General features: G+C 44.4%; 1 protein-coding gene across 2 annotated transcripts in view; it reads left to right on the forward strand.

Annotated features, from left to right (window-relative positions):
* Positions 1 to 9592: 9592 nt before the first annotated feature.
* Positions 9593 to 25536, forward strand: part of ZNF652 (zinc finger protein 652) — a 59499-nt gene continuing 43555 nt past the window's right edge. The window contains exon 1 of one of the 2 annotated variants that reach the window (XM_032320022.1): positions 9593 to 9946. The gene's annotated coding sequence lies outside the window, so the exon portion shown is untranslated. The other variant, XM_032320023.1, reaches the window with a different exon arrangement.

Raw genomic sequence — 25536 nt, forward strand, 5'->3', positions numbered from 1 at the left:
AGGCAGAGGCTTTAACCCACTGAGCCACCCAGGCGCCCCTCAAGCCCCTTTGAACGCCTTGCAGAGCCGATCCAATTTCCCTGTAAGTCATGGGGAGCTGTATTCGTGTTCTACTCTACGGCTGCTATAACGCTTTCCCAGCCATGCAATGGCTTCAACAACACAGATTTATTATGCTACAGTTCTGGCGGTCAGAGGTTTTGCGGGGCCAAAATCAAGGTGTCCGCAGTTTATGTTCCTTCTGGAGGCTCTAGGGGAGATCAGTTCTTTGCCTACTCATTGCTCGAGGCTGTCCACACTCCTTGACTCACGTTCCTCTCCCATCTTCAGAGCGAGCGCTCACAGCTTCCCGGCCCTTGCTTCCATGGCACGTCTCCCTCTCTGCCTCCTGCGCTCCCGTCTCTCTCTTCTAAGGACCTTCATGATTACACTGGATAATCGAGGATATAGTCTGCATCTCAGGATCCTTACCTCGATCTCAGCTGCAAAGTCACAGGTGTTAGGAATTAGGATGTGGACATCTTTAGAATATGGACATCTTTCAGGGGCCATTGTTTGCTTACCGCAGAAACCGTTGAAGAGCTCTGAGCAGAAGGCTGGTGTGACTGTATTAGGGTGTTAGGCAGTGTAGAGTCTTGGTTAAAACAGCAGGCTTAGGGGTCTAAACCTGGGTTCAATGCTGAGCCCACCATGAAAGAGCTCTGTAACCTTGGATCATTTCCACTTCATTTCTCTCTGCCTTGGTTTTCTCATCTGTAAACTGGAGCTACCTACCCCAAATGGCGGTTGGGAGGATTATACGGGACAATAGAAGTGAAACAGGATAGCGGAAAGCACTCAATGAATCGGGAACATCTTGGTACTCCATAAGTGTTAAGCATAGAGACTTGATCAAGAAAATGCCATTCACAGTCCACGTCATGAAGAAGAGCAAAACCTAGCCCCCTAGGGGCCCATTTCCCCCAGGACCATCAGAGAGATAGGGAAGGGGGTACCTGAGCACCAGAGGATTCTCTGGTCCAGAGGAAACAGGCAGCTCCTCCAAATGGCACATTTCTCTGTGGGGCATTTGTCTTCCTCCTCTCTTTTGGCATAAAGAAATGAGGGAAGGAGACTGCCCTGATCTGTTCCAGTTATAAGGTGGGATTCTGTCTGGATGTTGGATAATACTAAGGAGTAGACAATGGTTTGTCTTAAGCTTTCTTCTGTGAGATGGTGAAATAACCATTTAGTTTGATGTGGGAGCCAGTGAAAGACTTGTTGACATTTGTATCCATGTACCCTGTATGTTGATGAGTGTGCTTATCAGAGTTGGTGGGCACCTGGTTCTGGGTCCCTTGATTCCTTCAATACATTTTGACCATCTTCTCTGTTCCCATTTGCCAGAACCAATAATCCTGAAGTTCTCAAAGTATGCCTCTCCTCCCCGTCGCATTTTTCTCTAAGAAATTCCGAAAGAGTGAATACGAATCTCCTAGCAGTCAACCTACAAGTAGGTTTGCCAGATAAAATACAAGACAATCAGTGCATCTGAATTTCAAATAAACAATGAATAATTTTAGTATTTAGTACTAAATGTTTAGTACTACTGTGTTAACCAGATTCTTTTATTAACCAGAACATTCTGTTCCCAGCTTCAGTGTGTGACACTTTACTGCATATTCTTTGATGCAGTCTACGAAGTTCTGAAAGTTCTAGTACCTTCTCACGGGTGACTTTTTCTGCAGTGACTCAGAGAAGGACAGGAAGGCCATGATTCTGGAAGGATAGCAAGGGTCAGGAGAGTGAGGGTTGGTCACTGTCCTAAACCATGACAGAGTCTTCTGCTGCTGCTCAACTCTGAGATTCAGATAAGCTTAGCTCTTGCTCTGGATCTCACGTGCCTCCTTTATTCATGGGGAGAATCATGCCACCACTGTGATCTAAGGACTACCAGAATACCCTGTTTAAGTATATTGAGATTTTTTGTTTAAAAACGTGCTACACAAGGCACGCTCTAATTGTCTTTGATCTTGGCCAGGATAAGGATGATGGCTCTCACGGTCTACGGGATGCAAATGAAAGCATGTCTTTGGACTAGGTGCATACACTTTGTAGTACTCACTGTTATGTGAAATACAGAAAATGAAACAACCGTTGAAATCGACAAGGCTGGTCATTGTTGGCACTCAAGTTTTCTCAAGGCTTTGGCTCCCAGGCTCCACCCCACGTGATTCCCCTAACATAGAATAAGCCCCCTCTGTTAACTAGCCTTGAGTTTTCGCTCTAAATTTCCCTCCTTGGTCTGCGGCAGGTAGCCACCCCAAGTCCTCCAATTCACCTTGTTTGCAACCGAGGCTCAGCCTCGCCACTAGTTAGGGCTTCACAGGTGGTCACTGGTCACTTCCAAGTCCGTCTCCATTGTGACACACTGACCTGGTGCTCTAGGGTGGGGCTTGAGTTTTCACATCAAAGTTGTTTAGGCATTTGTGGAGACTGAGTTCTACATTTTTGTACTCGTCCCATTTACACATCATTTCTAAATAAATGCAAGAGCTTGTAACAGTTTATGAAGCCCCTCCCTTTTTAAAAGATTTTATTTATTTATTTGACAGAGATCACAAGTAGGCAGAAGCAGGCAGAGAGAGAGGATGGGAAGCCGACTTCCTGCTGAGCAGAGAGCCCGATGCGGGGCTCAGATCCCAGGACCCTGGGATCATGACCTGAGCGGAAGGCAGAGGCCTTAACCCACTGAGCCACCCAGGCGCCCCAGATTATGAAGTCCTTAAGAGCCCTGGATTTTTAAACGAACTAACCCATCCAGCCAATAGCAACGGGCAGAAAGGCACAAGGATCGCCTGTGTCCTCTTGCACTCCCATTACTTCTAGAAAAAGGTGGCCCGAGGGGCCAGGGGAATTAATGACTTAATGCCTACAAAGCTCTAAGAATAACTTGCTGCAGATAAGGTCTCATTATCGTTAATTGTTATTATTATTGTTATTATTGTTATTAACTCAACCCGTATGAAAAGCTGCCACAGCTTTGTTAAGCACCCCTCAGGTCAGGGGTTTAATTAATGCTTCCTCTGAATGCCAGAGGCCCACAGGGCCTTGTTCCCGCCCCCACATGCGGGCTCCACCTCCTCTGAGCTCCGCCCACAGGGTCCTCTCCACCCCCAGTCTTTGAGGTCCTCACCTGAGCAGGTCCGTCTTGCTTTTGCTGTGGACAACAGCTCCTCCTCCCATCCCACCTCAGCCCCGAACACCCTCTTGCCCCTTGACGGCCCCTCCCCATAGTCTTGCATACCTCCTTGGACCTTGCCTTCCCTCTCCCGCAGTTGCCTACCCCTGCCCAACACACTTATTTTGGCACCCAAGCTGTTCTCAAGAGCCAAGATTCTGGGGGATTCTGAAAGTTAGGAGAGTGTCCCCTGACTCCCCCACCACACACACATGCACAACCCCCCCACCCCGCAAAAAAAAAAAAAAAAAAAATCCCCCTTGGAGCCCTTGTCTCCTGCACTGCCTCCTGGGTCTCCCGTCCCACTTCCCTGAGAACCTCAGGATTGCTCCTGGAGTGGTGAGGCCGGTTGGGTGGGTTGGCTGGTTTAGGGTTACGGAGTTTGGCACTAACTCACAGCCCATGTAGAGCTGCCTTCTTTAATTAATTAATTCCAATTTTTGAAAAACCATCACTTCAATTGGACCATGGTGCATGCCTCTGGGGTATATGTCACATCAATTACAGACAACAATCAAGCATGCTGCTTAGATGAATCTGTGAGCCTCTTTAAAGACTCAAATACAATTCGGACTTAACAGCCTTAGATCACTCTGCTGGCGAAAGACCCTGAGGCAGAACCCCCAGAGGAGGTATCGGCCTGCCATAGTTGGGATAGAAGGATGTTCTGCTGGGTGAAGCTGCCCTCCGCTGCCCACATCCCTAACCCCAGGGTCCTCTCTGCCTTTGCCTAGATACTCGGAAGCTAAGCTGTTGCAGGTGGGGCGGTGGCCTGGCTTTTCTGGAATAGTACTAATGTCCCCCAAATTCCAAATCCACCTCTGTGCTGTCCTAACCTGCTGTCTTGTATGGATAAGGATGAATCTCAGGCTCTCTATGGATAGGATAGACACTGAATCCATCTGTCCTTTTCCCATCAGCAGAGGTGGTAGAGGCAGGTTGAATGGAAGCTTTTGCAACGGTTTGCTTTTAGGAAAAGGGTTGAAGATGTCACTTAAGGGCAGAGATGATTTCATAATGATGGTTCTTGATTCCCTCTTGGGTGACACTTGGTAGATGTTTCCAGGAACATTGACACAACTTTGAAGACAGGGAGCCAAAATAGTGAAAGAGCGCGCAGCACAGCTACAGTGTTTTTCCATGTGCAAAGCAAGTAGGCAGAGGTGGGACTGGCTGAAGACCTTAGCCTCATTAATAGTGCCCTCTCCCTGGGGTGCCTGGGTGGCTCAGCTGGTTAAGCGTCTGCCTTCAGGTCAGGTTCAGGTCATGATCCCAGGCTCCTGGGATTGAGTCCTATGTCCTGCTCCCCCTGCTTGTGCTCTCTTTCTCTCCCAAATAAGTAAATAAAATCTTCAAAAAATATATTGCCTTAAAAAAATTAGTAGACCCAGTAAACCTAGCTTTCCTTATCTACTCAACTCATTTATTTATTTATTATTCATTTATTTATTATTGGGAACTGATTGTGAATCACTTTGCCCTGTTATGTTTGCCAGAACTGTGGCTGTCCATTTAAGTCCAAACTTCCAGAGAGCAGAGACCACATCTGTTTAATTTGCTTTGTATGGCATCCAGCAAAGGACCGCAGCACAGTGTCACAAAGTCCGGAGCTTGGATCTTAGAGACCCAAGTTCTGGCCATGTGATCATTAACATCCAGATCTCCTTCTTATTTGCTGTTGTTATTTTAAAAAAAAAAAAAAAAAAAAAAAAAGGGCGGGGGGTGGGGGCGCCTGGGTGGCTCAGTCCGTTGGGCATCTGCCTTTGGCTCAGGTCACGATCCCAGCGTCCTGGAATCAAGTCCCAAATTGGGGTCCTTGTTCAGTGGGGAGCCTGCTTCTCCCCCTGCTTATGCAGTCTCTTGCGCATATGCATTCTCTCTGACAAATGAATAAAAAATAAAATCTTATAAATATCTATATATTGTAAAAATAATTATAAAATGCATTTTGGCATATAGAGACCCTAGCTGGGGGACTGTGAGTCAAATGATGGCCCCAGGTCATGCTGCAGCTGAACTAAGCTTTGCCTGAAGGGACACTGTCTCTCCCCATAGCCTCCCTCACCTCTATCCCCAGCACAAAACAGCTGCATTCATGGGTCTGGCCTTTTAGGGTGTCCTTTCTTTTTCTTCCAAGACATCCTGGCATTTATTTCACCTCTTCACTAGAATTCAAGCAGGTGTGGTGGGAGGTGAGGGGGCGAGGAGTCAAAGTGCCCTTGACCCATATCCCTTTAATACTGGGCATAAACATAAACATATGCATGCAAGCCCTATGGCAGAAAAGCCCAAAGTCCAGCTTTCTGAGCTGTCTGTAAACACCATCACTTAGAGAAGAAGTGAATAAAACAGGAGAGCCCAGGCCAGCTTTATCCATTCTGTGAAGGGGGCAGTTTCTTGTAGAAAGGGCTCGCAGATAGGAACTGGATAGTGATTCTTAGCGAAGGAATGGCATTGTAAGACATTAGCGAACAAAGTCAACTTTCTAGAATAGAATCCTAGGTATTGGATCTGGGAGGCTGTAAGAGCCAGATAATCCCGTCTTTTCACAGAGTCTAAAATGTGAAGGGAGTGAGCAAAGGTTGCAGCACGGCAACTATGAGAACCTCGGAGCCCATGACCAGGGCCCTAGCCGCAAGTCTGATGTGCTAGGACTGGGTCTTATTAATAAGGGGACAGGAAGCCCCAGCCACCGCCCCTATGTAAGTAGAGATCTTAAGAACTAGCAGTGACTGCGGGTATGTTCTTGGAAGCTTGGGGAGTGTGGAAATGCAGTGAACTGGGAGCTTGCAGGAGGCCGTTTAAGAACCAGGTATGTCTGTTTGCTGTTTCAATGACATCTCTGAAGGTTTTCAGAACTGTCAAAGTGTGCAGAACTGTACTAAAATTATGTCTTTGTTTATTTGAGTATAATTGGCAAACGGTGTTTCATTAGTTCCAGGTGTAAAACACAGAGGTTCAGCTGCCCTCTACCTTATCCTGTACTCACCATGAGTGTAGCTATCACCTGTCACCATACAATCCTGTTATGATATCATTTTTTTAAAAAATTTCATTTATTTGACAGAGATCATAAGTAGGCAGAGAGAGAGAAGGGGAAGCAGGCTCCCCACTGAGCAGAGAGCCAGATGCAGGGCTTGATCCCAGGACCCCGAGATCATGATCTGAGCAGAAGACAGAGGCTCAACCCACTGAGCCATCCAGGTGCCCCCATTACGATAGCATTGACTATATTCCCTCCACTGTGCCTTTTATTCCTGTGACTTATTCATTCTATGACTAGAAGCCTGTACCTCCCACTCCCCCCACCCCATTTTTTCCAACCTCACCTTTCTTCCCCTCCAGCAACCATCACTTTGTTCTCTGCATTTGTAGGTCTGATTCTGCTTTTTGTTTGTTCATTTGTTTTTTTAGATTCCACTTCTAACAGATATCATATGGTATTTGTTTTTCTCTTAGTTCATTTAGCATAATACTCTAGGTCCCTCCTTGTTGTAAATGGCAAGATCTCATCCTTTTTTATGGCTGAGTAATATTCATGTGTGTGTGTGTGTGTGTGTGTGTGTGTGTGTCTACTAAACCTTTTTTTTAAAATTGGCTTTTATGGGGTGCCTGGGTGGCTCAGTCAGTTATGCAGCTGCCATCAGCTCAGGTCACAATCACAGGATTCCTGGATCAGGCCCTATGTTGGGTTCCTTGCTCAATGAGGAGTCTGTTTCTCCTTCTCTCTCTGCCACTCCCCCTGGCTCATGCTCTCTCTCTCTCTGTTAAATAAATAAATAAAATCTTTTTTTTTTAAAAATGGCTTCTTCTGGGTTTTGTCCACTGCCTTAATGAAGAAGTCAGTGAAGAACTATCCACGGCCAGGAAACCAGGATGACAGAAGCCTGATCTTCCAGGGAGGCCAGATGTGGGTACTAAATGGTGCTTGCATTGACTGTCGGCTGTAGTGTCAGCCGCTGAAGAAGGGGGGATGGGCTTAGCAGTCTGGCTGAGAGCAGATGCCTTCTTCTTGTGACACGTTGACAGAGGACACTGTTTGGCAGTTACCTGCTGCGGGTAGATATATGAAAGGGAAGAATTAAGAGAGAGCAGAGCAACTGGGTTCTCCTTGCCAGCCCTGTGGCCCCAAAGGCTTCCAAAGTACTGGTCACCAAGGCTTCAGAAACACAGGGGCCAACTCTAGGGTCCTGAAGAGAAGAAAAGCGGGAATACACGTGGAAGAGAGGAGACACAGGTATAGATAGAATTGTCCATTAAAATTATTCTCTATCACGTGCCAAGGCTACCTATTTTTACCCACAGGAATATGTAGCAGTCTTTCAGAGTCAAACCCTCCATTGTTTTCTGGGTTGAGTGATTGACTGGGCCATTAAATATTCCTTGGCCCAAATTTCCTTCACTGTAATAATACCTGTCTTGCCTGCCTCAAAGACAGGATCTCATGAGATAATGGACATAATCTCCCTTCAGAAACCATAAAGCACTCCTCGAGTAGAAGGTAATAATATTGCTATTCTAATTACTAGGACCCCTTTGGGGGACTGGCCTGTGGGTGGAGAGTCACAGACAATTGGAAGGTTATGTTGCTTCTTTAGCCATTGCTATGCACTGCGGTCTTCTAAGCTGGATTGCCCTGACAGGCAGAGTAGGGAATGGATTAAATGTCCTAGAAGGGCAACACTAGACATCTCAGTTGGATGTTCTGAGCTCATCAGCCCCTGTGGAGGCCAACTTCTTTCTTGCATTAAATCTAAGTCCTTTTTTTTTTTTAAGATTTTATTTTACTTATTTATTTAATAATCTCTACACCCAAAGTGGGCTCAAATTTACAAACCTGAGATCAAGAGTCACATGCCCCACCAACTGGGCCAACCAGGTGCCCCTAAGTGTTTCCTTTTATTATTTATACATGCGTATTTCCTCCTGCTCTGCCTGAAGATTTTCTCTCTACCTGCTGTATTATGATGTCGTTTTTAGTGTTTATCCACCGAAGGCGCTCACTACTGAGGAACACAACCCAAAGGTGCCAAATTACACTCCCTGGAGTGTGGAGTCCAAGGATAATAAAGACCAAGCATCTGTTTTCAGAAAAGGGGCCAAGGACAGAGCTAGCCCTGGAACACTTTTGTGTATCAAGTTTCAATCTCTCCCCTAACCCTATCCCAGATTCAGGTCATTTTACTTGCTATAGGGATTTTTTTTTTTCGGGGGGTAGGGGGGCAAAGGAAGGAATGGTTATTTGGGAGAGAAGTAGTTGCATTGAAAATGGGTCAAGAGGTAGGTCTTAATGCAAAGATATTTATTAAGTGTGTTTTTCATAATGGAAGGAGGATGAGGAGTTCCAATGGAGATAAGATTTAACATCGGGGAAGTTTGGTTTCTGGTGGGAAAGGGTCATCCTGACCCTCCAAGTTACTGTCTTGGGTCCTCTCTTCCCCAGGTCTTTACCTTGCCTGCCTCACTTCCTTCTCCGAACGCCAAGCACTTACAATTACGGACACCCTCTCTTGGCTCGGAACTCACATAAATGCTACCTTGTTAGCTAATAGTACCATTAATTATATTAATGATTAATAGCTAATTAGTCATATTGCTGTAATACTTTCAATGGAGGCTTCCTTTCTTACAGCAATTCGGTGTCTCAAGCACACACACAACCCCTTCCCTATTACTGGCTACAGAACAAACGCGGCTCTAAATTTGTTTTTCTGACTGTTCCGGCAATCTCTAAATTTCCCCAGGTTTTCTTAGCTGTCCCATTTATCTGGTGAATGACCGCTACTGCTTATATTTTGTCTCCTTTATTTCTGTCCTCTGTCACTCACCCTACCCTCCAGTAACAGAAGCTACAGTCAAGATTTCTTAAAACATTTTATTTCATAAGCCAAAGGCTCCTTTACTTCTAAATCTCACTTGGTCCCACTTTCCTATTTCGGCCCCCTTTCTCCACTTTTACCTTTCCTTAATCCTAACCCGCCCCTACTTCGGGGAGGCTCACACCCTCCGCCCCCAGCTCCCTCCCACTCTGCGTTCTGGCTTCCTTTCAGCAACCACGCCCCCAGACCCAGGGAGAGCGGTGCGCACGCGCAGTCCACGCCTTTACCTGGGCGCTCAGCAGTGGGCGGAGTGGGGGAGGGCGGGGGTGGAGCGGGAGTCGGCGGTTATCTGGGCGGCAGGGCGCTCACATTGTGGCAGCGGGGAGAAAAGGTGCGCCAGGGCCGGCCCCAGGGGTTGCGCATGCGCGCCGCCGCGCCCAGCGGCCGGGATGCCAGGGGGGCGGGCGGAGGGAGGTGTCGGCTCCCCGTTGGGCGGGGGGGGGGGGGAAGGCGGGCGAGGGACGGGGCGCGGGCGCGCGCGCGCTCTCGCCGCCGCTCGCCTTCCCTCCCTGCCCCCGGCTCCGCACACACAACCACACACGCACACCCCCTCCCCTGCCTCCCTCCCCGCGCGCCGCCCGCCCCGCCGGCCCCGCTCGCCCTCGCGCGCTCGGAAGGGAGTCGCGAGACGTCGGAGCGGCGGCCACGTAGCGCTGCGGCGGCGGCGGCGGCGGCGGCGGCCGAGGCCGGGTCTGTGGAGCGGCCCTGAGGACAGACGTTGGGCGGGGGGGAGGGGCCGGCCCGGCCGGCGGTTGTTACTCGAGCGCCGCGGCTACAGGCCCCCCGCCGCAGGGATGGACCGCCGAGGCGGCGGTCGGGGCGGCGGAGGCGGAGGCGGCCGGCCAGGGTGAGTAGGGGCCCCTGCCCCCCACGCACACGCCACAGTCGCGGCTGCGCCCCTTGCAGCAGCCCTTCCTTCGCCGCCCGCCGGGCCGGCCGGGGTTCGGGCGCCGGGTTAACCCTTCGCCGAGGCAGCTGCGTGCACTAGGCCGGAGCAGCCCCCATCTGGCGGGGAGGCCCGGGGCACTGCGCTCCCCTGGTCGCGAGCTCGGGCCGGGGGCGCCCGCTTCTGCTCCTTCGTCCCCTCCCTCCCGGACCCGGGCCGGGCTCCAGTTTTGCAGAGAGCCCGCTCGCCCAGAGGCCCGAGGGGAGGCTGGGGTTGCCTGGGTTAGCGGGCCGAGGGAGATTTGCACCGGTCCTCCTGCGAGCATTCCCCTGCCCTGCAGCTGGCAGCTTGCACCCGTTGCCTCCCCGGCCCTGCGGTTGCGCCCAGACCTCCAACCCCTGGGAGTATTGTGCCGCCCGAGATAAAATGCATCGGTGTATACGCGTCCGACACTCACCCCAGAGGGTAATGCAGACCTTTCTCCACCCCCACCTCCTCCTCCCCTCCAATCAGCCTCTACTTAAGATTCTTAGATGGGAGACACTAATGGTAGTGACACCCCCGTTACATCTGCACATAACATGCTCATTGTCGAGGGATGTCTTCTGTAGAAATGATAAATGCCCCTGCCTCACCCTCGAAGTCTGTCTTGACGATTTGAGATCCCATATGTTCTTCTTTGAAGAGGACCAGTCTTTGATCACATTTAGTACATCCCTCCCCCACAACATACACACACGCACACACACACACACACACACACACACACACTTCCTGATTGCCAGAGCAGCCCCTGTCATTGCGGATCCATTGTCAGGAAGGGCTTGTGCCAATCAAAGGAATGTGCTTTTGCTTTTGGAGAAGGGTTCTTTCCACAACCATGGTCTCAGGATGTTCCTGCGTGAGTGTGTCTTTGATTGTCCCCATGTTCAAGCATCGTTATCCTAGTGTTTTCCTGATCTGCATCGCCTGTGTACCCTCAGCAACACCTGAGTGATGCTTTTTTTCCCTCGGTTGATTAGATACATGTGTGTGAGCATTTCATTTATTTTGTCTCCGTATTTAAGATCGATCGTCAAGACATAGTAAATAAATAGGGTCATGTTTGGGGAAGAATGTGTATTTTTTTTTTTCCAGAGATGGCCAGGCCTGTATTGTTCTGGGAATGACAACTAGCACATGCTTTGTTGACAACATGTGTATGCTTAAGGAATGAAGAGCTGCTGGGGCTGGCATGTGTGTGCAGGCTGAATGCCGGGGGGGATGTTCCCGCCTAGGGCTCATTTGAGAGGGGTCAGCTGCATAGAGATGGTCAGGACTGGCAGGCAGCTTGGTTGCCTGTGTGGGGACTGTGCCCATGCATTCAGATAGATAATTCCTTTAGTATAATGTTGTTTAAAATGTTCACTTCTGAGATTTAGCAATTCTGGAAATGTCTTCTTCAGTGGTTCTTAACCTTTCTTTGGGATCATGGAAGCCTTCAGGGTCCTCTTCTTGGTGAAAGAGACACTCCTAATTTTTGTGTGCATTACAGTCCTCTTGAAGCTAGTCCTGGGACGGTCAGGTTGAGATCTGTATTATGCAAAAGTGAAAGGAACTTGAGTTTTGTGTTTTGTTTTGTTTCTTAAGGATTGACATTACAGTACTTTGGTCCTGAGCAACAAAGTAGATGATGTGTGTGTATCCTTGTGTTTTGTTCTTTGATTACAGCGGGTTAGGGGTCTGTAAGGTATCATTCCCTGTTTTCCTGTAAAAAGGAGATGTGTGAGAGCATTTCAGAAAAAGTTCAGACTGGAGTCAAGATAATTTGTCTGAATTTGAGCAGTTGATGATGTATGTTCCTTGCCCTGTTTTCTAAAGGTAGCAGATTTCAAAAGCAAAGTCAGTGGTCTGTTTCATGATGCCTGTCCACGATGTGCTTATGGAGGTTGATTTGATATCTTAAGAGAAGGCTTTATCTTTCCCATAATAGAGCACCTGCTCCGTGCAGATTTTTTGACTTTATTAGATATGATTTCATGTCATAATTCAGGATGACATTGCCACCAGAATCATCGATTTTAAAATTTTGTTTTAATGGAAGGATCTTGGTTGCAGTTATGGAATTCAGTCTCCGTGTTTAGAATTTAGAACAAGGGATGAACGTTGCACTTTTCTATCAACAAGCAGGGGGTAAATATCAGCTATTCTTTCTAAATCATTCTGCATCCAGCTTTGCCCTTTTGATTATATTTCAACCAAGGGCGATTTATTCTACTTGTGATAGTGTTGTGATGGGCAGTGACATTAAAAAAACATAGTCCCCAGGTCTCCAGGAGCTTACAGTTCTGACATTTTTTACTTAAGGAAGAAATCCTTCGACACTCTTTCTCTCTTTCTTTCTTTCTTTCTTTCTTTCCTTTTTACATTTTTGGGGTTCTGAGAGGCTAAGCAATTCATGGTTTTAACATTTCTTTGGAAGGTTTGGAAGGCAGGGGGGCTTTGGAATCTTGCACAGAACCTGTTCCACACGCCTGAAGAACAGCATCTATTCTAATAATTATGCAGTGTACCCTGTGAAGTTTGAAAGCATGCTGAGATGGCAAATATTGCATTTTTTATTATCTAATAAACATGCTTGAAGTGGCTTGGATTACAGGTTATATTTTTTGTTCGTGTCACGCCTAGAGCATTACTGTTGGAAATTATTTGCCTATCCTAACCCCAAACCATTTCAAAGTTACAAATAATGTTACTTTGTCAGCGTCGTCCTATAGTGACAGATCACTAAAATCTCAGGGGATGGTGTGCTTCCTTGATTTAAAATTGCAGAACCTCTTCTTACCAGTCACTTACCTAGTTAAACACCCACACACCACGGAGCAGCTGATCGCAGAACACGTATGGCTGTGAGAACAGCGTTCTGTCTGCCAGATTCAGAGCTTGGAAGCCGGGAAACAATTGCACGGCAGAGAAACACTTAAGAAGCAGTAGTGCCAGCAGCTCCCTCATTAATACAAACAGCTTGCTTTAGTTTCTTCAACACTCTTCCTCAGACACCCTTCCCTTAGGAGGTTTCAGATCAGCGGCTCCTACTCAGGGGAAACAGCACCTACCTCCTTTCTGCAACTGTGGCCTCCAGATCTGATTCGTGACGCCCAGAGCTGTTTCCATTTCTGCTCAAAGTATGGGAAGTAATCTTGTAGCTTGGTAAGAAAATACTTTTCAGGTCTGTAGAAGAAAGTTGATTAGTAATGCTGCTGATGCGATTTTGCTTTTGAAAGTGTCCGGAGCCTAGCAAAGCAGTAAACTGTAAAAGTGAACCGTTTAAAAAAAAAAAAAAAATCACCCTTTACTCAAGGGTTTTAGGTAATTTCACCAAAAATGTGAATATACCCTTGAGTTTCATTTCCCTTGTAAAAAGTCAGTGGAGAGACCGCCAATAGCAACAATAACAAAAACCCCTGTGGAGTCTCTTACATTTTGAACCATAGCCTCTGGACCTAGGTATGTTACAGGCGGTGAAGGCGTTTCCTTGTGGGGAACTCTTGGATCTTGTGCTCCAGCTGTAGGTATGGTCGTCTTCTCAGCTACTGTCACCATTACTTTTCTTTTCTTTTCTTTTTTTAAAGATTCTATTTATTTGACAGGCAGAGATCACAAGTAGGCAGGAGGGGGGCGGTGGCGGGGGGGGGGGTGGCGGGGATGGGGGTGGGGGAAGCAGGCTCCCCGCTGAGCAGAGAGCCCGATGTAGGGCTTGATCCTGGGACCCTGAGATCATGACCGGAGCCGGAAGGCAGAGGCTTTAACCCACTGAGCCACCCAGGCACCCCTACTGTCACCATGTCTGACAGCACTTGAATTTTTGAATTTACTTTGATAGAGGGAAACTATGCTGCAGGTAGTGAATTTAGCTGAAGGAAGATCGGGGAGATGGTCCTTTGGGGCCCGGCAGGACAGGATTTAAATCAGCTCCACCAGCTACCAGCTTTGCGGCATGGGGCGAATCACCTTGACCTCTCTGGCCTCAGTTTCCTCAGCAATAGGATGGGATTTGTTTTAAGGGGTAGAGCTAAGATATGCAAGCTGTTAGCACAGTTCCTGCCGCATGTCCCTGTCCTTAGTAAGGACTCAGTAAATGCTAGGACACAGCGGATGCAGGGAAGAGAGATCATTTTGGCTGGCAAGAGGCCTGGTGCGAAGATCTGCATACTTTCATTTGTGCAGATTTGGGATGAAAAAATGGCAAATATTTGACTTGGAGCATACCTAAACCTTGCAGGTGCAGTGTGCTTATTGGAACTTTGATTTGTTGCTCTATGGCTGGCTGAACATGGTGAAGACGACAAAACTTGGCCCCCAATTCTGCAGTGCTACCCACAGGCTGTGCTTGTTTTAAGCCTATTCAGAGCTTGTGTGGTGAAAGGGGTGTCTTAGGACATTAACGTGTCTCAATGAGTTCTGTGTCCAGAGTTGAATCACGTGCAAAGCCTTGTGTAAATTTTCATGGTTAATGTAAGCCATAAAGTGCTTGACAGAATCGTGAAGACATCAGAGGCTTATTTTAGTTAATCTGTTTGTTTATATAGCAGTTATGTTTGATTTAAAAAAAAAACTTATGAACATTTTCTCCTAAAGAATTCCCATTGCTCATCTGAGGTTTTGATCATAAACTGTTATTTGGGTTATAAGTTTGAGTGCCTTAGGCATTTTTGCTTTGGTGGGTGAAGGAAAGAAAAGTCAAGTCCCCCTACCTGTCACATTTTATCGACTCTCCACTTTAGGTCTATACCTACAGATTGTGGGTGTGTATCCCTAGCCTTGTTTTTAGGCCGAAAGGTAACCTTATGGTAAAATATGACTTTTTTTTTCTCTTTAAAACCTAGTTTAAGAGATGGAGTCCTTTGGAAAGTAGATTCTATTCAGTGCATAGAGCTTTTAAAATAGAATTTCTTGGCTTATGTAGAATTAAATTATTCTGTCATTTTTGCAGGATACCATTGTGATAAGTCTGTAAACCCACAAGAGTTACCTCGAGACTTTTCTGATAAGGTAGACACATCGGTAATGCATTAGGCTTTACCTCAAGGGACCCTGCTAATCCTTATTTTCTTTATTACTGAGCCATGTAAGGCTTTCCCATCAATGAAATCAGTCACTAGTATTGGATTGCTGATAAAGAGGGATTGGCAAATAATGGTCTTAGACTTGCCTTAGATTTTGCAGAACACTTGAAAAAATTTAATCTCAGCCAGATGTATAATAATAATAATAATAAGAGCACTTATGCTATGTGATATTTTTTTTCTCAACTCTTAAGACATTTTGCTAAGTAAACTTTTTCTGGGGAGGAGAAACTTTTTTTTTTTTTAAACTATTATTTTTTCTGGTGTAGTAGAGTCAAAGGCCTAGCCAAGCTGTAGTTGCTTCTGTCAGTTTCTTGATAAACCAATCAGTGTGTGGCGAGAAGGGATTGTTGGAAGGGAGCAGAAAGAGGAAGAGGCATGGTGGGAGTATGACCCCAGAGCCTGATTTCTTGGTCTTGCTATGCGTGTGGTACCAGAGGGCTCTTACTCTTAGCTGGATTTCACAAAGACAGTGTTGGGTGATTCCTTTTGTTTTTAATGCTAGTGAAGGATAGAGTCTTTAACCGCTTTGGAATTTAGACTTTTCAGCTTTTTGATTCAGTTTTGGAGATTCGATGGAGTATGATTTCTTTTTTTTTTTTTTTTAAGATTTTATTTATTTATTTGACAGAAATCACAAGCAGGCAGAGAGAGGGGGAGAAGCAGGCTCCCTGCTGAGCAGAGAGCCCGATGTGGGGCTCGATCCCAGGACCCCAGGATCATGACCTGAGCCGAAGGCAGAGGCTTTAACCCACTGAGCCACCCAGGCGCCCCTGGAGTATGATTTCTTAATTACTCTGTGTGGCCTACAAAAAGAGATTTTAACTAGGCCCTTATGAATTGTTTTCATCCTTTCACAAGTATCATTTTAATGTCTCTAAAGTATTATCTGTGGCCTGTGAACATTGAAACACATGGTGAGGTGTGGGGTTTTTTGAGGTTTTTTTGGTTTTTTTTTTTGTTATGAGGGGAAGAGGAGAGTGTATGTGATCTTAATTGTAGAGGTAAGTCTATGTTTTTTTCCCCAGTTCCTCTTAAGACTGTGACACAGCTGCCCAGAGACTTTTCCTGTATTAATATACTCTTAGAGCTGGGATTTGAAGTTACCTTGCCTAAAAGATCCTCCTTATAGAGAACCCTACGGTTTTCTTTCTAGCATACAAATTCATCTAAATAAACTCAGCAAAAGTTTGGGTAAAACCTAAATGTCTGTCAGTGGAGACTTGGTAAATAAATTAGGATATATTCATGCAATAGAATAAATTTTTCAGCTGCAAAAAAGAATGAGGAAACTCTGTGTATTGCTGTGGAAAATCTCTAAGCTGTACATAGGTGAAATACAGTGTGTACTCGTGTGTATAGTGTCCTTAGCTCAAAATTATGTTTATAAAATTCACTCATGTTTTCATGTGTCACAACAATTAGTTTTTCCTCATGTAATATTTAGTTGTACGAAGTTGTCCATTCTACCTTTGATGGACATTTGGATTATTTCTGGTTTTGGCTGTTATGAGTAGTGGTGCTCTGTTCACTATATTTTTTTCTGTACTTAAAATTTCTTTTTAAAGATTTTATTTATTTGTTTGACAGAGATCACAAGTAGGCAGAAAGGCAGGCAAAGAGAGAGGGGGGAAGTAGGCTCCCTGCTGAGCAGAGAGATGATGCGGATGTGGGGCTTAATCCTAGAACCCTGAGATCATGACCTGAGCTGAAGGCAGAGGCTTAACCCACTGAGCCAGCCAGGCGCCCTGTACTTAAAATTTTTGATCCAATGTATACCCACTAAATAATTTTTTCATTAAAAAAGCATCCTTCAGCTATCCATAGGAAAATTATAATGTCCTATTTTAAATTAAATATTGAAATATTTAGTGGAGCAAAATAATTTCAAACTTTTTTTTTTTTTAAAGTACATTCTCAAAGGCCTAGCTTGGATTTTTACAATATTAAGAGAATCCCCAAATCTACCTGAGAGTAAACCCTATATACTTTTATCCTTAAAGAGGGGTTAAATATGACAGAATATGTCTTAAAAATAGTTACATCTCTTGAAAGATTTGTCTTTTAACTGCTAAATATTTCTTTCATTGCCTCATTTCATAATAATGACATAATAATCCTTCTTGCATTGTTAATTATTTAAAATGTTTATTTAATATTTTTATAACTGTGATACATTTAAACTTTTTGGAAACCCAAGGTTTTAAACAAATAGCAACAGGAGAAACGTACTTCAGTATAGTTAACCTGGTTTGGAATGTTGTGAAGTGCAGTGGGCCTGCCCCCAAAGCCCTGTGGGGGTGTGGGGGGGTAGGGGGTGGGGTAGGTGCTTCTGATGGCCACCTGGGCCTGGCCCATAATCCCTGCTGGGGCGCCATGTTTCTGTTGAAAAGTGCACTTGGTTACATTTTTTTGCTGTAATTGCACTATTGTCATTTTCTCCCTCTTCTTGTCCAAACATGGAAATAATGATTAAAATACAAACCTGTAAAGCAGAACTGTTTACTGAATTCCCTATAGCACTCTTTCTTAAACTTTTTGACCATGACCCCCAGTAAGCAGCAGTGCACGGGTGGTCCTATGTGTTCTCATATTCATACCCCACCCACAACTGAAACGAAACCTTCAGAAAACAGTACTTACCCTTACTGGTTGTGAGGCAGTCTGTTGTCTTTTTATTCCAATTCATTTCTCAAAACTGGGGTGGGTCAGGCAGTTTGAAAATCACCCTATGTGAAAATCACCCTTTTGTGCTTAGCAAAAATTATTTTCTTGAAGTCGATCCTAAGCGGAGACTTACTGGATTAAATGGGGGTTGGGAGAGTGCTAAAATTAAAAGCCATGCTTAGAGGTATAAGTTTGAAGTAGAAATCCAAGTAATGTGGCATGGAGAAAACCATTTTATTTATGACCTTATTCCATGTAGAAAGTAATTTTTTTAAAAGATTTTTTAAAAATTTATTTATTTGACAAAGATCACAGGTAGGCAGAGAGAGCGAAGGGGAAGCAGGCTCTCTGCTGAGCAGAGAGCCCAATGTGCGGCTCGATCCCAGGACCCTGGGATCATGACCTGAGCCTAAGGCAGAGGCTTTAACCCACTGAGCCACCCAGGTGCCGATAGAAAGGCAATTCTTTTTTTTTTTTTTCCTAAAGATTTTATTTATTTATTTGACAGGCAAAGATCACAAGTAGGCAGAGAGGTAGGCAGAGAGAGAGAGAAAAGGAAGCAGGCTCCCCGCAGAGCAGAGAGCCCGATGTGGGGCTCAATCCCAGGACCCTGGGATCATGACCTGAGCAGAAGGCAGAGGCTTTAACCCACTGAGCCACCCAGGCGCCCCTGGAAAGGCAATTCTTTTTTTTTTTTAATTTTTTATTTTTTATAAACATATATTTTTATCCCCAGGGGTACAGGTCTGTGAATCGCCAGGTTTACACACTTCACAGCACTCACCAAAGCACATACCCTCCCCAATGTCCATAACCCCACCCCCCTTCTCCCAACACCCCTCCCCCTAGCAACCCTCAGTTTGTTTTGTGAGATTAAGAGTCACTTATGGTTTGTCTCCCTCCCAATCCCATCTTGTTTCATTGATTCTTCTCCTACCCACTTAAGCCCCCATGTTGCATCACCACTTCCTCATATCAGGGAGATCATATGATAGTTGTCTTTCTCTGCTTGACTTATTTCGCTAAGCATGATACGCTGTAGTTCCATCCATGTTGTCACAAATGGCAAGATTTCATTTCTTTTGATGGCTGCATAGTATTCCATTGTGTATATATACCACATCTTCTTGATCCATTCATCTGTTGATGGACATCTAGGTTCTTTCCATAGTTTGGCTATCGTGGACATTGCTGCTATAAACATTCGGGTGCACGTGCCCCTTTGGATCACTGCGTTTGTATCTTTAGGGTAAATACCCAGTAGTGCAATTGCTGGGTCATAGGGGAGTTCTATTTTCAACATTTTGAGGAACCTCCATGCTGTTTTCCAGAGTGGTTGCACCAGCTTGCATTCCCAACAACAGTGTAGGAGGGTTCCCCTTTCTCCACATCCTCGCCAGCATCTGTCATTTCCTGACTTGTTGATTTTAGCCATTCTGACTGGTGTGAGGTGATATCTCATTGTGGTTTTGATTTGTATTTCCCTGATGCCGAGTGATATGGAGCACTTTTTCATGTGTCTGTTGGCCATCTGGATGTCTTCTTTGCAGAAATGTCTGTTCATGTCCTCTGCCCATTTCTTGATTGGATTATTTGTTCTTTGGGTGTTGAGTTTGCTAAGTTCTTTATAGATTTTGGAACTAGTCCTTTATCTGATATGTCGTTTGCGAATATCTTCTCCCATTCTGTCAGTTGTCTTTTGATTTTGTTAACTGTTTCCTTTACTGTGCAAAAGCTTTTGATCTTGATGAAATCCCAGTAGTTCATTTTTGCCCTTGCTTCCCTTGCCTTTGGCGATGTTCCTAGGAAGATGTTGCTGCGGCTGAGGTCAAAGAGGTTGCTGCCTGTGTTCTCCTCAAGGATTTTGATGGATTCTGGAAAGGCAATTCTTAAAGACCAAAAACTCTAGAAGGGTTATGGTTGGATCCTCATTTTGCCTAGTGTTTTAAGCTATGGTATTCCAAGAGGTAGTACACCTGCTGCTGCTTAATAGACAGACAGACAGACAGACTACACCTGCTGTTGCTTAATAGACAGACACACACACACACACACACACATACACACGGTCTACCTGTTATTTATTAAGTTAAATGGAGCTGAGGAGATTAACGAATATGTGGAAAGATTTTTTTTTTTAACTCCATAACATGACTTTCTTTAACACAGAGCTGGTTTAGACAATAATTTGCTTATGTAGAATGGTTACAGAATAAAAATCTCCCAAGGACTCAGCAGTGAGTGTTCACTTCTCTGTAAAAATCCATTTCCAGGGTTGGACTACATTCAGAGACAGCTCTGTCAGAAAAGCACTCATCGGAACCTAGTTCTCCAGAAGGATAACACTTTAAAGTCACTTGGTTGACACTGTCTTTGATTTCTGTCTCCAGAGTTATATATACTGTCTGTATTTTTGTTATTCATCAACCTTTACAAAGCATTTGCTATTTAATCCTCATATAACCCTTTGAGGTAGTATATTATTATTACTCCATTTTACCAGCAGGGAAATTGAGACAAAGTGAGGTTATGTAACTTGCCAAGTTAAATATGTTCTTTTCTTGGCAGTGAGATTTTATGAGAAAGGGCCTGTTAAATCATTCTATTTTGCTGATTAAAAACTGAAGTTTAGAGGTACCTGGGCAGCTCAGTCTCATTTAAATGTCTGACTCTTGATTTCACTTCGTCATGATCTCAGGGTTGTGGGATCGAGCCCCACATCAGACTCTGACACAGTGCGGTGTCTGCTTGAAGATTCTCTCTCCCTCTCCTTCTGCCCCTTCCTTCCGCTCACTTGCACATGTACATACTCTTTCTCTCAAAAAAATAAATCTTAGGGCGCCTGGGTGGCTCAGTGGGTTAAGCCGCTGCCTTCGGCTCAGGTCATGATCTCAGGGTCCTGGGATCGAGTCCCGCATCGGGTTCTCTGCTCCGCGGGGAGCCTGCTTCCTCCTCTCTCTCTCTCTGCCTGCCTCTCTGCCTACTTGTGATCTCTCTGTGTCAAATGAATAAATAAAATCTTAAAAAAAAAATAAATAAAATAAATCTTAAAAAAAAAAAAAAAAAACTGGGGCACCTGGGTGGCTCAGTGGGTTAAAGCCTCTGCCTTAGGCTCGGGTCATGATCCCCAGGGTCCTGGGATCGAGCCCCACATCGGGCTCTCTGCTCAATGGGGAGCCTGCTTCCCCTCTCTTTCTGCCTGCTGCTCTGCCTACTTATAATCTCTGTCTGTCAAATAAATAAATAAAAGTCTTAAAAAAAAGAAAAACCCTGAAGTTTAAAAATAGAATTTAAAAACCCATAAGTATTGCTGGCTTTAATTTTTTTTTAAGATTTTATTTATTTATTTGACTGAGACACAATGAGAGAGGGAACACAAGCAGGAGGAGTGGAAGAGGGAGAGGCAGACTCCCTGCCAAGTGGGGAGCCTGATGTGGGGCTCGATCCCAGGACCCCAGGATCATGACCTGAGCCAAAGACAGCTGCTTAACAACTGAACCACCCAGGCGCCTAGTATTTCTGGCTTTTAGAAACCAGAGACTGAATAAGTCCCTTGTTTTAACTTTCAAAGTAAGGTACAGTAAAATTGACATTGTGGTGTGTACCATTATGTGAATACCCGTACATGTTAGAGATTCATGTAACCTCCACCACAGTCAGGATACAGAACAATTCTGTCACCTGAAAACACTCCCTGCTGCAGCACCTTGGCCTTCAGACACCGCTCTGCCCCCCGCCCCCCACCATGACCTCTTGCTCATCCCTATCCTTTTCTCTTCTGGAGAATGTTCTATAAATGGGATCATACCATATGTAACCTTTGAGACTGATTTCTTTTGGCGTAATGCCTTTGAGATACATCCCAGTTTTTGTGTGTCTCAGCTGTTCCTTTTTCATTGCCAAGTAATATTCCATTGATGTGAATGGATTACAGATTGTTTTTCCATTCACCTGTTGAAGGACATTTGGATTATTTCCATTTTTGGAAATGGAACCTGTCCATACATATTCACGGACAGGTTTCGGGATGAATGGTGAGTTTTCACTTCTCTAGGGTGACTCCCAGGGAACGGCCCCTCTGGAACATACTGTGCTGTGTAGGTCGATCTGTTTTCCAGAGCCATGTGTTCTTTTGCGTTGACACTGGAAACATATGAAAGTTCCATTTGTTCTGGATCTTTGTCAGTGCCTGATATTGTTGGTATTTTTCTTTTTTTAAATTTTAGCCATTCTAACAGGTGTATAGAAATAATTCATTTGGGGCCTTATGACCAGAATCTGGGTGGTAGGCCCAGCTCTGCTGGCAACTAGCTATTGACTTTAAAGGAGCCCTTTAACTTTTCTGAGCTTCTTGTTTCCTCGTCTCTCATATAATAGGGAGTACTGAATGTGCTGTGAGTTCTCCTGCAATTCCTAAATTCGTTGATGTGGAAAGAGAAATCCTTGGCAAGAGGACAGATTTATGTTTGCTTATGTACCAAAAGTCTCTTGACTGATCTTCTGAGCTAAAGTAAAAACACTAGAAGCAGTATACATATTTATAAATGGAATCCGTATGAAATTACTTGATATTTATAACTATAGTTTTGTCTTTTGGAGCTAAACATAATATTGTGATGGTGTGTGTCACATCTAGAAGCAAAAATTACATAGCTAATGTTAACTGTTAGCACTGACAACCTATAATCTTTTGGCTAATGTCTGATGTTATAATATAACTTTCTCAGCTTTCTGAGGTTACAGTTTATAAGGTTTAATCACAAATATTTTGCCATTTCCTGTCATGAATGGGGGATCTATTTTTTTAAAAGATTACATATTTAGGAACTTGCCCTTAATGACTTTTTTGAGTATGAGACAAATTGCTTCTATATAGCATAAAAAAGAATAGGCTTATTATTTTTCTAAAAAAAAACTATACATGCTTATTTACAGTTATTTAAGGATTACAGAAAAGTATAAAGAAAGAATCTCCTTCCCCACCCTCACCCCATCCTAGGATGTCTCTAGGTGTGACTGTACATATGCGTACTGTAAAGTCATAGCTTCTACATTAATAAGATGGCATGATCCTGCCCTTTAGTCTTATTTTTTCTGATGTGGACTTATTTTTGTGTTAATTAATATAAATCTCTATCATAATTTGGATGGCTCCGTAGTATGCCATTGTCTGTGCATACCATTACTTAGGCTTCAAGTTTTTTGTTATAATAAATAATGCTACAGCGATTGCCCTTGTATATACAACTTTTTATGCTTGTGGCATTATCTTCTAATGGTGAATTCTTGGATGGCTGGGTCCAAAAGTATGCACACTTCACACTTAGGAAAATAGCACTGATCCCCTCTAAGGAAGGTTACACCGTACTTTGGTAATTGGCTGTGCCCAGTAATGTCACACATCAGTCAGGCTCCCCTGGCATTAGCCAGTTTGGGATTCAGGCCACAAAATGTGTGCACGCATGTTTGTACATGGATCCTGTTGAAAAAACCCAGCCCATTTGCTAATGGATAGTCTTTACCAAGTAAACCTGAGAATGTTTAGAAATATCAAAGCTTAAAAAGGCAAAGTCAGTTTTTAAAAAACCTCACTTTGGAGAAAAATAAACAGATAAAGCAATATGCTTTTTTATATTCAAAGATAATCTTTTATTTTTAAGATTTTATTTATTTATCTGACAGAGACACAGAGAGAGAAGGAACACAAGCAGGCGGAGTGGGAGAGGGAGAAGCAGGCTTCCCGCTGAGCAGGGAGCCCAATGTGGGCCTCGATCCCAAGACCCTGGGATCATGACCTGAGCTGAAGGCAGCAACTTAATGACTGAGCCACCCATGTGCCCCAAAGACAATCTTTTTTTTTTTTTTAAGATTTTATTTATTTGACAGACAGAGATCACAAGTAGGCAGAGAGGCAGGCAGAGAGAGAGGAGGAAGCAGGCTCCCGGCAGAGCAGAGAGCCCGATGGGGGGCTCGATCCCAGGACACTGGGATCATGACCTGAGCCGAAGGCAGAGGCTTTAACCCACTGAGCCACCCAGGCGCCCCCCACCCAAAGACAATCTTAATTAAGGTGGTTATAACTCAATTTTTGTAATCCCAATAAGTCTCTTTTAAAACTTTTTAGATTTTATTTTTAAATAATCTCTATACCCAGCGTGGGGATTGAACTCACAACCCCAAGGTCAGGCGTGCACTGAGTCTGTCAGGTGCCCCTCTTTTTAAATTTTTTAAAATAAGTTTTAAATTTTGGAATAGCTTGAGGTTGACAGAAAAGTTGCAGAAAGAATATTTGTATACCCCTCATCCAGTTCCCAATTGTTAAATTCTTACCTAACCATGTTAAAATATTACATAAACTGAGGAAGCACGATTGGTATATTACTGTCAACTCCAGAGTTAATTCAGATTTCACTAGGTTTTCAACTAATATCCCTTTTCAATTTCGAAACATCCTAAATCAGGTTTTTAAACCCTATGCTTAGGTGCCTCGTTAGCGCAGTAGGTAGCGTGTCAGTCTCGTAAACTCTATGCTTAAATGAGCTAAAATATCTGTTCATAGATTAATTTGAGTCATACATGGTATGCGTCATATATAATGCATCTGATCTCCACTCAGATAAATTTCAGTTCTCTTTAACATTGATGCCTTGAAAGTTATCTTTTGGCATTTTCAGACAGTTCTGCCCAAGGCCATTTTAGGATATGCTTAAAGGTTTTTTCCCTACCCCTCTGTGTTCCATATAAAAACACGATCTATAATGTGGAGGAGTGTAGCTCATTCACAGTGGAACTATGCATTCCGGTATACTTACGAGCTGCTGTCTCCCAGAGCACACGGGATGGAGCCATCGTTTGTCTATAAGGAAATTAACTTGTCTGTTAATTGCAAGTGATAGTCACCAGTTTACTATGCCGGATGGTTTCACACACTGCGATGACTGGCTTTTCTTGAGGAAAAGGTGCTGGCCTTGAGGCAGAATACTATTATAGATAGGGAAATACGTGGGTATCTTTTACTCCACACTTGCTAATGCGCAGAATCCCCCCTAAGGCAAACCATGATACTAATTTGAATTGTTCCTTGAAGCTATGGAAGAGGAGGAAGGAATTGGCAACATCAAACAGATGTGGGTTTTTAAAAATCACTTTCCCCCCAGAATAAGTGGAACTCTTTAAGTCATTTAACTCATTAACATGCCACTTTTTTTTTTCTAAACAACCAAAAAGTCCTCTTAAGCATTCTAGGAAACAAAAACGTGGTCAAGAAAAGCTTCAAGAGGAAGGTGCATTTGAGCCAGGTCTTGAAAGATGGCTAGGATTTTATAATTGAATGGCGGGGAGCAGTGTTTTAGGCAGAAGGAAAGGATGACATAGTCAAAGGTTTAGAGGTGGAAAAAATCAAGGTGTATTTGAAAAATAGCATGAGGAGGTTAGGTAGGAGAGGCGGCCTTTGGGAGCCAACACTAAAAAAGTGGGGCTCAGATGGTGGAGGGCTTTTGGAATGCTCTGCTGAGGAGCTGTATTTTCTTCCAAGGCTTTAGAAACCAATAAAGGTTTTGTAGCTAGGAAATTGTGTGATCCACATTCTTTAGGGAAATGCAGTTTAGAAGATCTCTGTGTAAAGTAATTTAAAAGAGGGAATCAGAGATTGTTCTAAGCTGTGTATGAGGTGATCAGGGCCTGGACTGGGAGGTTGTGTTAGCCATTGGGACAGGGAAGACGGGGCAGTTTGTAAACCTAGGACTTACTGGTTCCTTACATCGTGGGGCAAGGTAGAGG

This window comes from Mustela erminea, chromosome 18 (assembly GCF_009829155.1).
Source record: "Mustela erminea isolate mMusErm1 chromosome 18, mMusErm1.Pri, whole genome shotgun sequence".
Taxonomy (NCBI): domain Eukaryota; kingdom Metazoa; phylum Chordata; class Mammalia; order Carnivora; family Mustelidae; genus Mustela; species Mustela erminea.